Below are 13121 nucleotides of genomic sequence, written 5' to 3' on the forward strand. Positions count from 1 at the left end.
GCAGCACTGCTGCGGCATCCTTTTCCGTAAAAATAAACAAGGAGGTGGGGAATTCCCCACCTCCTTTTGTTTCCTTTTATTTTTACGGAAAAGGATGCCACAGTGGCGCTGCAAGCAAAAGGAGGTGGGGAATGCCATGATGGGATTCCAGGGGCGGGGCTTTGACGTCGTGGAGACTTCTTCCTCCCTGTTTCGGTCGACCAGGAAGGAGTCTCTGTGACGTCAAAGCCCTGTGCCCGGAATCCAATATCCCAAGATAGAACATAGAATAAAAGAGTTATGATAGCAAAAGGAAAGGACCTTGGAGGCCTCCAGTCCAACCCCCTGCTAAAGAAAGGAGACCCTATATCTGTGATGGTGAATCTATGGTACTTATGCCATAGGTGGCACATGGAGTCAAATTGGAGAGTACCTGAGACTTTGCCCTATATCAGGTCCAGCGTGCATGCATGAGCTGGCCAGCTGATTTTTTGGCCTTCTGGAAGGCCATTTCATCATCCAGATGCTTTAGGGAGGCTTCCCTGAAGCCTTGAGGCAAAAAAAAAATATTGCCCAATGAACAAACCAGAACTTCAGGAAAACCCACTTCTGGTTTGCCATTGTGCTGTTTTTTGCACTGTGGAGCTTCAGGAAGCTTCCCTGTACCCTCTGGAGTGCAAAAAAAAGCACAACGGGAAACCAGAAGTGGGTTTCCTTGAACTTCCGGTTTACCCGTTTGGGCGATTTTTTTCACCTACCAAGCTTCAGAAAGGCCTGTGTGCATGCGCAGGGGGCAATGCGGGGAAGTGCACATGTGTGGGGGGGGGGGGGGGAAAGAAAGAAAGGGGTGTGGCCCCATGCACGCATGATAGCACATACACACACACACCTTTTGGCACGCAAACCCAAAATGGTTCGCCATCACTGCCCTATAACAGTTGCCCAGTCTCTTTGTGAAAGCCTTCAATGATGGAGCACCCACAGCTTCTGAAGGCAAGTTATTCTTTTGGTTACTTACTTGCTCTCCCTGTTAGGAAATTTCTCCATAGTTCTAGATTGCTTCTCTTCTTGGTTAGTTTCTGTTCTGCCGGCTTCAGGCACGAGCCCCCAATTAATTGCAAAGGTAGACAAAGCAGACACACACATATGGGAAAAGGAAAGAACACTGTCTTTATCCAAAGCAAAGTAGAAGCAAAACACCCTTTTGGTAGTCAAAGGACTCACCTTCAAAGTAACAGACTTGAATGCAGTGAAAAACAATAAAAAAAACACAAAGCAATTAACAAGTAGCTGTGAAGAGGTCACAGCCACTCTCCTTCAAATGTTTTCAAACTCACACGTTTGACTATGGTTTAAGTTTAGAGTCCTGGTATCAAAGCAAAGAGAGTCCTTGGAGAATCCTGAGATGAAAGCCAGTTCCACTGTCACCGAACGGATCAACTTCTACACTCTGAAGCCAAAATGCTGCCAATTTAATGGCAGCCCCAATTAGTTGAACCACACCCAAACCCAGGTGAAACTCCCTTATCTCCTGAAGTATTTCCGCAGCTGCTCTTTCCTAGTCATTGCCCTGCAGCTGCGTACATCAATGAATGCTTCTTCATCTGAGTCCAGCGAAGATAAGGAGAAGGATGAATTGCTCCCTAATTGGCTGTCTGCCATGACCCCCTCTGAGGGTCCCATTTCACAGTCACTCCCTGCTTCTGACGCTGCTTCGCTGTCTAAAGCAGTCGGCAGTAAAACAGGCCTCTGACACTGGGAGGATTCACCCACATCCACCCCCACAGTCCTTGGGGCAGGAGCTGGCCCAGAGGCAACCACAACAGTTTCCATCCATTGTTTCTTGTTTTTCCTATTGGTGCTTTGGAAAATAGGTTGACCCTCTCTTCTTTGTGGCAGCGTCACAAACACTGGAATACTGCTATCATGTCATTCCCCCCGCACCCCATCCCTCTTTACACTAGACTAGACATACTCAATTATTGTAACTGTTCTTCTTACTTTTTAGCCTCCGGCCCTTTAATCATTTTTGATGCTCTTCTCTGCACTCATTCCAGAGTCTCAGCATCTAGCATAGATATTCCTTGGGTCCTGCCTCCCAAGGACAATTCCATCTGTCCGTCCATTACCCTGGGGGGAGAATCATTGACCCCCTCAGAGAGGGTTCGCAACTTGGGCGTCCTCTTCAATCCACAGCTCACATTAGAGAAACACCTTTCAGCTGTGGCGAGGGGGGAGTTTGCCCAGGTTCGCCTGGTGCACCAGTTGCGGCCCTATTTGGACTGCATTACAGTAGTCGAGGCTCGACTACTGTAACGCTCTCTACATGGGGCTACCTTTGAAAAGTGTTCGGAAACTTCAGATCGTGCAGAATGCAGCTGCGAGAGCTATCATGGGCTTTCCCAAATATGCCCATGTTACTCCAACACTCCGCAGTCTGCATTGGTTGCCAATCAGTTTCCGGTCACAATTCAAAGTGTTGGTTATGACCTATAAAGCCCTTCATGGCACTGGACCAGATTACCTCAGGGACCGCCTTCTGCTGCATGAATCCCAGCGACCAGTTAGGTCCCACAGAGTGGGTCTTCTCCGGGTCCCATCAACCAAACAATGTTGCTTGGCGGGACCCAGAGGAAGAGCCATCTCTGTGGCGGTCCCGACCCTCTGGAACCAACTCCCCCCAGAGATTAGAATTGCCCCCACCCTCCTTGCCTTTCGTAAGCTGCTTAAAACCCACCTCTGCCGCCAGGCATGGGGGAACTAAGATACATTTTCCCCCTAGGCCTTTACAATTTTATGCATGGTATGTTTGTATGTATGATTGGTTTTTATATAATGGGTTTTTAACTGTCTTTTTTAGTATTGGATTTTGTTATACTGTTTTACTGCTGTTGTTAGCCGCCCCGAGTCTGCGGAGAGGGGCGGCATACAAATCCAATAAATAAATAAATAAATTCAACATAGCAGAGCAATTTTTAGAAACGGAAACAGAGGCATTGAAGAATCCCACCAGGAAGGCTGGACAAGACTTTGGCTCACACCAATAAATAAGGAAAAGGTAGACAGGCCTCCAGAGCAGCACCGTGAAGCAGGGAGAATTTGCTTACATGATTTCTATTTGAAAACAGGTGCCGCCTGTCAGCCCCCTAAAGGAACTTCTCTCTGGAATCTCAAAGCAATAGCTTTGCAAAACTTGGAAAAAACCTTTGAGGATAAATCAACTGCCCTTGAAAACAAAATTAAACAGCTGGAGCTATTGGCATGAGGAACATGAGGAACCCTATCTCTTTACAACAAATCTATCAACCGCAGTGGCAAAATAATTAATTTTAAACCTATCTGGGCTAGCCGAGCTATTTTGCAGAGCAAGCATGGCTGCTACCAACGAAGTCGCTGAATGGATTGTGGAATGATTAAATTCCCTTGGAAACAAGGGAGATTTTTAACTGCCATATTTTCCTGTGCTCTAGTTTGTAGGATAGATCACAACTGCGGTTCTAAGGAATGTTAGGTTTACACCTATCTCGGGCACTGAAACCAATATTTTTCAATCTTATGAATACATCCACCAGTGGTGAATCCACTTTTTTTTAACTACCGATTCTATGGGTGTGGCTTTGTGGGCGTGGCGTGGCTTGGTGGACATGGTGTGGCCTGGTGGGCATGGCTTGGTGGACACAGCAGGGGAAGGATACTGCAAAATCTCCATTCCCACTCTACTCTGGGGCCAGCCAGTGGTAGTATTGGCCAGTTCTTTGAACTACTCAAAATTTCCACTACCGGTTCTCCAGAACCTGTCAGAACCTGCTGGATTTCTTCTTTTTCCCCAAAAAATTTTTTATTAATTTTTTCTCCACACTCAACATACAACTTCATATACCTTCAATACATCTTAACATATATCAATATTCAAATACAGTAATCCAGATCACATTCCAGGTGAGCTTTATATTGTTTAATCTGTACCCAACTTTTTTCTCTCCACTTCCCTCCTTCTATCTGTTGGATCCAGAACCTGCTGGATTTCACCTCTGACATCCAATTCTGATGCCATGGGAGGTCGTGGTGTTCCACTTGCTCACATGTTTAAGTGATCAGAAACAGGATTGGATCCATTGATCATATCCCCTGGACCAGAGGTGGGCTGCTAAGGTAGAACAGTGTCATGTGTGCTTGCCTCCGTGGCTCTGAGTGTTAGTGGAGTCCAGCGGAATTTTGCTACCTGTCCAGATGCAGTAGCAGAATTGCGCTGGACTCCACTAGCACTCAGAGCCATGGAGTTGAGCACACATCACTCTTCCACCTTAGTAGCCCACCTCTGCCCTGGACACACTTTTCAGCTATGTATCCTGCTTGCTTAGTGTTGTGGTTAGCTCTGGCCCAGCTCCTGCCCCAAGGACTGTGGCTGTGGGGGAGACATCCACATGCTGCAGGCCTGTTTTGCCCCCGGTGGAATCTGCTGATGAAGGCTCCTCTGACCAAGAAGACATGAGTGACAGAGAGGAGGAGAGTGTGGCAGACAGCTCAGAAGGAGATCAATTATCTAGCTCCTCCTTGGATTCAGAACAAGAGTTAATGATACAGAGACGCATGAGGAGAGCGATGCATAGGCAACAACAACTGAGAGATTATTATCAAAGAAAATGAGGCCACCTGTGGTTGGGTGGGGCTGTGGTGATTAGTGAGGCTGCTATAAATAGCAGCCTGTGGGTTTGGCCATTGTGGAGGATTATCTGATCGTTGTGTTTCATGACTGCTTTAATGACTTTGACCGTTTGTGTGCTGATTTTCCCCCGCTTTGAAACTAAACCAGAGCAAAGTGTGTTTCACTTTGTGAAAGAAGGAGGGCTGTGAATTGCCTCACAGCTGCAAGCTAAGTATCACAGAACTGATAAGGGACTTGTACAAATTACCAGTTTGTTTGGAGACGAGTGCTCTTTGCTATACCAAAAGAGGGCTTAGGTTAAGTGAATTTTCATTATAAAGAACATTGTTTTGAATTTTAAAACGTGTGTGTGTGTGAAATTTGTACCTGTGAATTTTTGGGAGGAGTCTACCAGAGAGCCCGACAGAACACTTAGCAGCTGTGTGAAGGAGCCAGCATACGTGAATAAATAAAAGATGCAGGTACATGTCCCCCACTCCCATATGTTTATTATCTGATGAAGGTCTAGATCAGTGATGGTGAACCTTTTTTTCCTCAGGTGCCAAAAGAGAGATGGTGCATGCTATCACAGATGCGTGGATGCCCACACCCATAATTCAATGCCTGGGGAGGGTGAAAACAACTTCCCTACCCCTGGAGGCTCTCTGAAGGCTGGAAACAGCCTGTTTTCCAATTTCTGGTGGGATCAGTGGGCTTGTTTTCGCCCTCCGCAAGCTCCAAAGGCTTCCCTGGAACCAGGGGAAGGTTAAAACGCCCTCCCTCATTCCCCTGGAGGTTCCTGGAAGTCAAAAACACTCTCCCAGAGCCTCTGTGTGAGCCAAAAATCAGCTGGCCAGCACACACATGTATGCTGGAACTGAGCTAGGGCAATGGCTCGCACGTCAGCAGATATGGCTCCGTGTGCCACCATTGGCACCCATGCCATAGGTTCGCCATCACTGGTCTAGATCTTAAAATGCTTCTCACATTAGTACCATCAGTAGTCAGATGGTGTGCAGCTATGAGGTATTATCGGTAGCATTGGGCGAACCCAACAAAGTTCGGGTTTGGTGAACTCACCAGAACTTTGCAGTGAAGTTCGGGTGAGTTCGCCAAACCCGAACCCAAACAGCAGCAGCGCCGCTGTGGCATCCTTTTCCGTAAAAATAAACAAGGAGGTGGGGAATTCCCCACCTCCTTTTGCTTCCTTTTATTTTTACGGAAAAGGATGCCACAGTGGCGCTGCAAGCAAAAGGAGGTGGGGAATGCCATGATGGGATTCCGGGGGCAGGGCTTTGATGTCATGGAGATTCCTTCCTCCCCGTTTCGGCCAACCAGGAAGGAGTCTCTGTGATGTCAAAACCCGGCCCCCGGAATCCCATCGTGGCATTCCCCACCTTCTTTTGCTTGCAGCGCCGCAAGCAAAAGGAGTGGGGAATCCCACGATGGGATTCCCCACTCTCCTCTCGGGTGGCGGCGCTTTGCAGTGTTCAAGTGAACGCCAAACGCCGGGTTCAGCACGAACCTGAACTTTGCAAGTTCGGTTCACCCAACACTAATTATCGGTTTTGATTTCCCACAATGTCCTAGCCAGAGGTATTGTGGAAAGTTTAAAATCATAAATAGCAATATTATTTAGGATTATATATCATCCCATAGCACTGTACAGCACTCTGTCGGTGGTGTACAATGTAGAAGCATTATTTGCTTATTGCCCCTGCAACAATCAGGCTATGAACAGAGTTTACCTACAATTCTGCTTTCTAGGTAAACTATTAATCTATACTACTAGTCCATGTATGATATGCCATGCACTATAAATAAAATCAATAATTGCATTCTAACCACTGCATCACCAGCAAGTTTGGAGAAGCATGGAAAGTTTCTTTCAACATTTGCTCCAGGAAGGCAAGCCCAATGCCAGCCAGTTTCTTTTAGCAAAAGTCCATGTTGAAGCTGGGTGCCACCTATTTACGGTTGCCATTTCAACGTCTTTACTTCAGCCCCTATCACTCCAAAAAGAGGCTAAACCTCCAATAGGGCAGCTTGATATATTGCAAGGCATCAGGTCTAATCCTCCTCCATTGGTGAGAGATTATACTCATGATCCTCCCAAAATTGCTAACCACTCTGAAACATTAGGAGGCCAAAGAATCTAAAACAGGCCTGATGAAAAAGATAAGTGCTTCTCAAATCTGCATAATAATTGAAACCAGATTTGAAAAGGGCAGGCTTGGGGGAGGGGGATGCTGTGTGTATCAAGAGGTGGGTAGAGAAGTATCTTCCAAGCAAAACAAAGGCAAGACAAAACCGCTTCTTGGCCATCACACTTATTAGAATGATTTGCCACCTATTAGTACATTGTGGTGATATGTGTTTGTAAAAGGGAGGAAAAAATGTTGGTGTGGGTGAATGTGCTTCAGGGTTGAAGTATATTTATTTATTTATTTATTTATTTATTTATTCATTCATTCATTCATTCATTCATTCATTCACTCACTCACTCACTCACTCACTCACTCACTCACTCACTTACTTACTTACTTATTGGACTTGTATGCCGCCCCTCTCTGCAGACTTGGGATGGCTAACAACAATAAAAAGACAACGTAAACAAATCTAATGTTAAAAAATCTAAAAACCCCAATTTAAGAGATCAGTCATACATACAGTCATACCATACCTAAATTTTATAAGCCTAGGGGAAGGGAATATTTCAATTCCCCCATGCCTGACGACAGAGGTGGGTTTTTAAGAGCCTACGAAAGGCAAGGAGGGTGGGGGCAACTCTGATATCTGGGGGGAGTTGGTTCCATAGGGTCGGCGCCGCCACAGAGGAGGCTGTTCCCCTGTGTCCCGCCAAACGACATTGTTTAGTCGACGGGACCCGGAGAAGGCCAACTCTGTGGGACCTAACTGTTCACTGGGATTCGTGCATTGAAATAAATTCGGATTTGCATTCTGAAGTTTCTGTCTTTATCTGTGTTTGGAGTTGCCCAGTTATGGCAACCATGCGCACATCGTCCCAAAGGCATAAACTTTGCATTTTACCTGCATCTACAAACTCACTACCTGGGGAAGAATTGTAGCCAGGTGACAGGCAAGCCAGCTTGATGTGAGATCAAAAACAGTCAGACTTACTTATCTGCAGCTGGTGAATTTCCCTGGTGTCTCCTAGGCTAGTATTATCCAGCGTCTCAAGATGAATCAGGGAGGCTGCATTCTGACAAACAACTGCCCTCGTGTACTCTGACACATGGCCATCCTAGTCCCCCATAAAGATCCAAACAGAGTTACCTGAAGTTTGGACACTGATAAAACCGGTTGAAATAAAGCCCTGCCAAATAACCTGTTTCATCATAAACAGTCTACCTCTTTACGAGCTCCAGCATTGCTGTGCTGAGCAGTCACCTCAAAATGAATATTTAACAGCCAACACAGGCAATTTTCAAAGCTAGCTTTTTCAGCAACCCGTTCCTTTGATTTACCCCCCAGCCCACCAACCTCTTTCTCCTTTCCACCAGATTGAACATTTTTTTGTTCCACTGCAATATCCACAGCTTCAAATAGAATGTTTCCAACACCAATATTTCATACATGGTGGGAAAACAACCAACTCTTCATGGTTTTTTTTGCTTCATCATTTGAGTCCTGGGATAATACTGGTGAGATCAATAAACTCTTAAGTCCTTTTGTACTGAAGTTGATGGGAAGAATTGGCTCTTATTTCTTGTGTCCATTTCACTCTGTGGTACAGGCAGTCCTCAATTTATGACCCCAATTATTATTACAGATTAACAGAGTTGGAAGGGCTCTTGCAGGCAGTGTTCCCTCTAATTTTTTGGGGGTGGGTGGGCGGAAAAGTATAGTGTCTGAGCAGAAGTCCCTTTGGGACTGGGCGGCACAGGAAAATAAACAAACAAACAAACAAACAAACAAACAAGCAAATAAAAAACCCACCCTGTTTTGCCTCAGAGAATTTCAAAATAAAATACTGTACTGTGTGTCTATAACACTGAGCTCATAATAGGGCAACTCTATCAATATCAAAATGCCACTTAAATAGTTGAGCTAGTTTCAAACTAGATTTTGATTTTCTTTCTCTCTTCCTTACTCCCATTCTTTTTCTTTCTCTTTTCCTTCCTCTCTTTTTTCTATCTGTTTCTCTCTCTTCCTCTCTTCCTCTCTCTCTCCTTCCCTCTCACTCTTTCCCTCTCGGCTTCTGGGCAGGTTTGGAAAACTCTGAGTTGATGATGATTTTTAAGTGAGCGATTGCTCACTGCTCAGCTTAGAGGGAACTATGCTTGCAGGTCATCTAATCCAACCCCCTGCCCAAGCAGGAGACTCTACATATGCCTCTACCTAGGAACAAATTCACAACCTCCTGTTTGTGAGGCAAGAGTAAGTGGGACATTGGTTAATTTTGACCCAGGGGTGAAATTCAACATTTTCCCCTACCGGTTCTGTGGCTGTGCCTTGGTAGGTGTAGCAGGGGAAGGGTATTGCAAAATCCCCATTGCTACCCCGTTCTGGGGCCAAAGGTGGTATTTGCCGGTTCTCCAAATTACTCAAAATTTCCGCTACCGGTTCTCCAGAACCAGTCAGAACTTGCTGGATTTCACCCCCATTTTGGCCTCATTTTACAAACTTTCTGACCACAGTTGTTAAGTAAATCACTGCAGTTGTTAAGTTAGTAACGTGGTTGTTAAGTGAATCTGGCTTCCCCATTGACTTTGCTTGTTAGAAGGTTGCAAAAGGGGGACAGTGCCACTGTCATAGATATGAATAATTTGCCAAGCAGCTGAATTTTGATCATGTGACCACGGGGATGGCACAGTGGTCTTTAAGTATGAAAAATAGTCATAAATCACTTTTTTTTCCAAGTGCCACTATAACTTCAAATGGTCACTAAATGCACTGTTGTAAGTTGAGGACTACCTGTATCAATTTTGGGACAAGCAGCAAAGCAGATCTACTTGTATCTAAACAGCTTCTGCACATAACAGAATATTTGCAGGCAGGCCAGCAGAGGGAGCAAAGTCCATGCTGAATCTCTCTCACATCCTCTCCGACTAGCTAAGCCGAACCTGTGCGGTAAATGACTCCAAGACACTTTCAAAAGTATAGACTTCAGCTTTAATCACGCTACAGGTAGGAGCTCAGTCCGTGCTGAGTCAATTCAGGTCAGAGTCATCTGCTTCTCAGCGCTATTTTTGCAATTCCCCACCATCAACCCCCCCAACAAACCAGCATCCAGTACTGTAAACTCTCCCCCTCTCAGCTGTTCAGCAGTGTCACATGGTTCTAAATGGTCTTGGTTTTGGCTTCAGCTTCACTCTGCCCAGGTTTCCCTGCGTCTCAGCTAATGTGATGTCAATCATCGGTGCCAAGCATTTGTACTGCTGTGACTAGTCCGTTGTTTGGCAAGCGTCTGCCCCCACTTTCAGTGTCTCTCCCTCCCCTCAAGGTGCATGTGTTGAGCCCTGGCACAACAGGCAGCTCTGTTGGGGGAGAGTTTTGCACACATGGAAGGTAACCCCACCAACTAGCCACAGTTCACAACTATATCTAATTGGAGTCTTCAATGAAAAACACTGCAGCAGGCTTTCTTGTAAAAATATATTTTACTTTTTTTCTTAGCAAAATGTTTCTCTAAATAAACTATCATAATACTATCATACACTACTATTACACCCACTACTGAAACCACCCAGCACAAAACACACCCATGCAAAGTTGTTACTCTTTATATACAGGTAGTCCCTGGGTTACGTCATCCCTGATGTATGACGTTTCATCATTATGACGACCCGGGGACAGCGTCGAAACCACTGCTGTTGCCGCTGCCTCCATTCGGGTGAAGGGATCTCCGTGGTGGGTGGTGGCTTCTTCAAGGAACCAACAGCCGGTCCTTCTTGGCATTGCGTTGCTGCAACCTCCAAGGCTGCTGCCACCACCTCCGTTCATGCAAGGGGATCTCTGTGGTGGGCAGCCTCAGAGTCTACAGCAATGCAGTGCTGAGAAGGACCAGCTATTGGTTCCTTGAAGCTGGTCCTTATCGGCGCTGCGTTGCTGCAGCCTCCAAGGCTGCTGCGACTGCCGCCTCTGTTCAGGTGAGGGGATCTCCGCGGTGGGCGGCCTCGGAGGCTACAGCAATGCAGCACGAGGAAGGACCGGCTTCAAGGAACCAACAGTCGGTCCTTCTTGGCGCTGCGTTGCTGTAGACTCAGAGGCTGCCCACCACGGAGATCCCCTCGCACGAACGGAGGTGGCGGTGGTGGCGGCAGCCTCGGAGGCTGCAGCAACGCAGCACCGAGAAGGACCGGCTGCTGGTTCCTTAAAGAAGCTGCTGCCGCCTCCACCGCCGTGTAAGTCGGAATATTCATGTAAATCAGAATATTCCGACTTACACCAAACTCGGCTTACGACGGGCCATGACAACGGGTCCCCGTCGTAAGTCAGGGACTACCTGTATAGGTTACAGCCAATCAGGTTGCAGCACAATTAGCAAACCCATGATTACATGCTGATTATGGCTTGCATCAGCCTTTCCTATGGTTGCAAACTATTATCTAAACATCGTAACATTACCTTAAGAAATAAACTTATTTCTGACAAGTTCCCCTCTACTGGGGTTCTACCTCTGAGAGACAAAGCAGAAGGGTTAGCAACATTTGAATGGTCCCGAATGGTTGTTGATTTGTGTGGATATCATTGATGGAACCATTTAACAGTCTTTCAGCATTCTTATCATGTGCTGCCACCCAAGTGGCCTCTGTAAGCAAATAACCTTTCCAGCACACCAAATATTGGAGGTTGCCCCAAAATAGTCTGGCGTCAAGGATTTTGTCTACCTTGTAATGATCCCTGTATATGGGATCAGGGGTTGTTGGAAGGACTTGAGTTGCTTCTACAGGCTTAAGTAGACTAATGTGAAAAAGGGGGTGAACCTTTTCTAATGAAGGTGGTGATTTCAATGCTACCATTAGAGGATTAATCGTCCAGGTTATTGGGAATGGGCTGAGATATTTAGGACCTAATTTCTTACTAGGCATTCCAAGTTTTAGATATTTAGTTGATAAATATACCTGATTCCCAACCAGGAAAGGTTTATGACTTGCTTGGCATTTTTTGGCATACTTTTTGTATTCCTTGGCTACTCACCTTAAAGCTAACTTTACCTTGGGCCATCCTTCTCAAATCTTGTCAGCCTATTCCTTTGGGATTTCTGAGCCTTGGGGTTTCAAATCCAACTCTGGAATTGTGGAGAATTCCACTCCCTATGCCACCTAAAAAGATCAAACTAGAAGTAGGGGACTATTGGGAGACATTAGGTTTATAGTCATGGGATATATAGTTGATAATAAAACAGGAGTGGCCATATGGGATCTATTAGGACAGTGATGGCGAACCTTTCTTTCCTTGGTGCCAAAACTGTGCCCACATCCCATAATTCAATCTCCCCCACACTGTCCCACCCACACACATATGCTCATGATCCCCCTCCACTCAATTTCCCACTTCTGGTGGGCCCAGTAGGCCTTTTTTTCACCCTCCCCAGGCCCCAGAGGCTTCCCTGAAGCCTGGGGAAGGCAAAAATGGCCTCCCCCTCCTTGACGCCCTCCAGAGGCTGGAAACAGCCTGTTTCCTGACTTCCAGTAGGCCTGGTGGGCCCATTTTTAGCCCTCCCCAGGCTCCAGATCCTTTCTTGGAGCTTGGAGAGGGTTAAAATGCCTTTCCCCAGACTCCTGGAAGCCCCCTTGAGGCTGGAAATGCCCTCCCAGAGCCTCTGCATGAGCTGAAAATCAGCTGGCTGGCGTGCACATGCATGCTGGAGCTGAGCTAGAGCAATGACTTGTGTGCTGGCAGATATGGTTCCACGTGCCATCTGTGGTTCATGTGCCATAGGTTTGCCATCACAGTACTAGGTGTATAAAACCCCTGGCTAAGTTTTCATCTATATTATTTATTTATTTATTTATTTATTTATTTATTTATTTATTTATTTATTTATTTATTTATTTATTTATTTATTTATTTATTTATTTATTTATTTATTTATTTATTTATTTATTTATTTATTTATTTATTTATTTATTTATTTATTTATTTATTTATTTATTTATTTATTTATTTATTTATTTATTTATTTATTTATTTATTTATTTATTACTTAGATTTTTATGCTGCCCCTCTCCGAAGACTCGGGGCGGTTCACAACACGTGGAAACAAATCATAAATAATCTAAATTTTAAATTTTAAAGATTTAAAAAGACCCCATATACTAACAGACGTACACACAAGCATACCATATATAAATTAAACATGCCCAGGGGAAGATGTTTCAGTTCCCCCATGCCTGATGGCAAAGGTGGGTTTTAAGGAGTTTACGGAAGGCAGGAAGAGTAGGGGCAGTTCTAATCTCCGGGGGGAGTTGGTTCCAGAGGGCCGGTGCCGCCACAGAGAAGGCTCTTCCCCTGGGGCCCGCCAACCGAC

This window comes from Erythrolamprus reginae, chromosome 1 (assembly GCF_031021105.1).
Source record: "Erythrolamprus reginae isolate rEryReg1 chromosome 1, rEryReg1.hap1, whole genome shotgun sequence".
NCBI classification, from domain to species: Eukaryota; Metazoa; Chordata; class Lepidosauria; order Squamata; family Dipsadidae; genus Erythrolamprus; species Erythrolamprus reginae.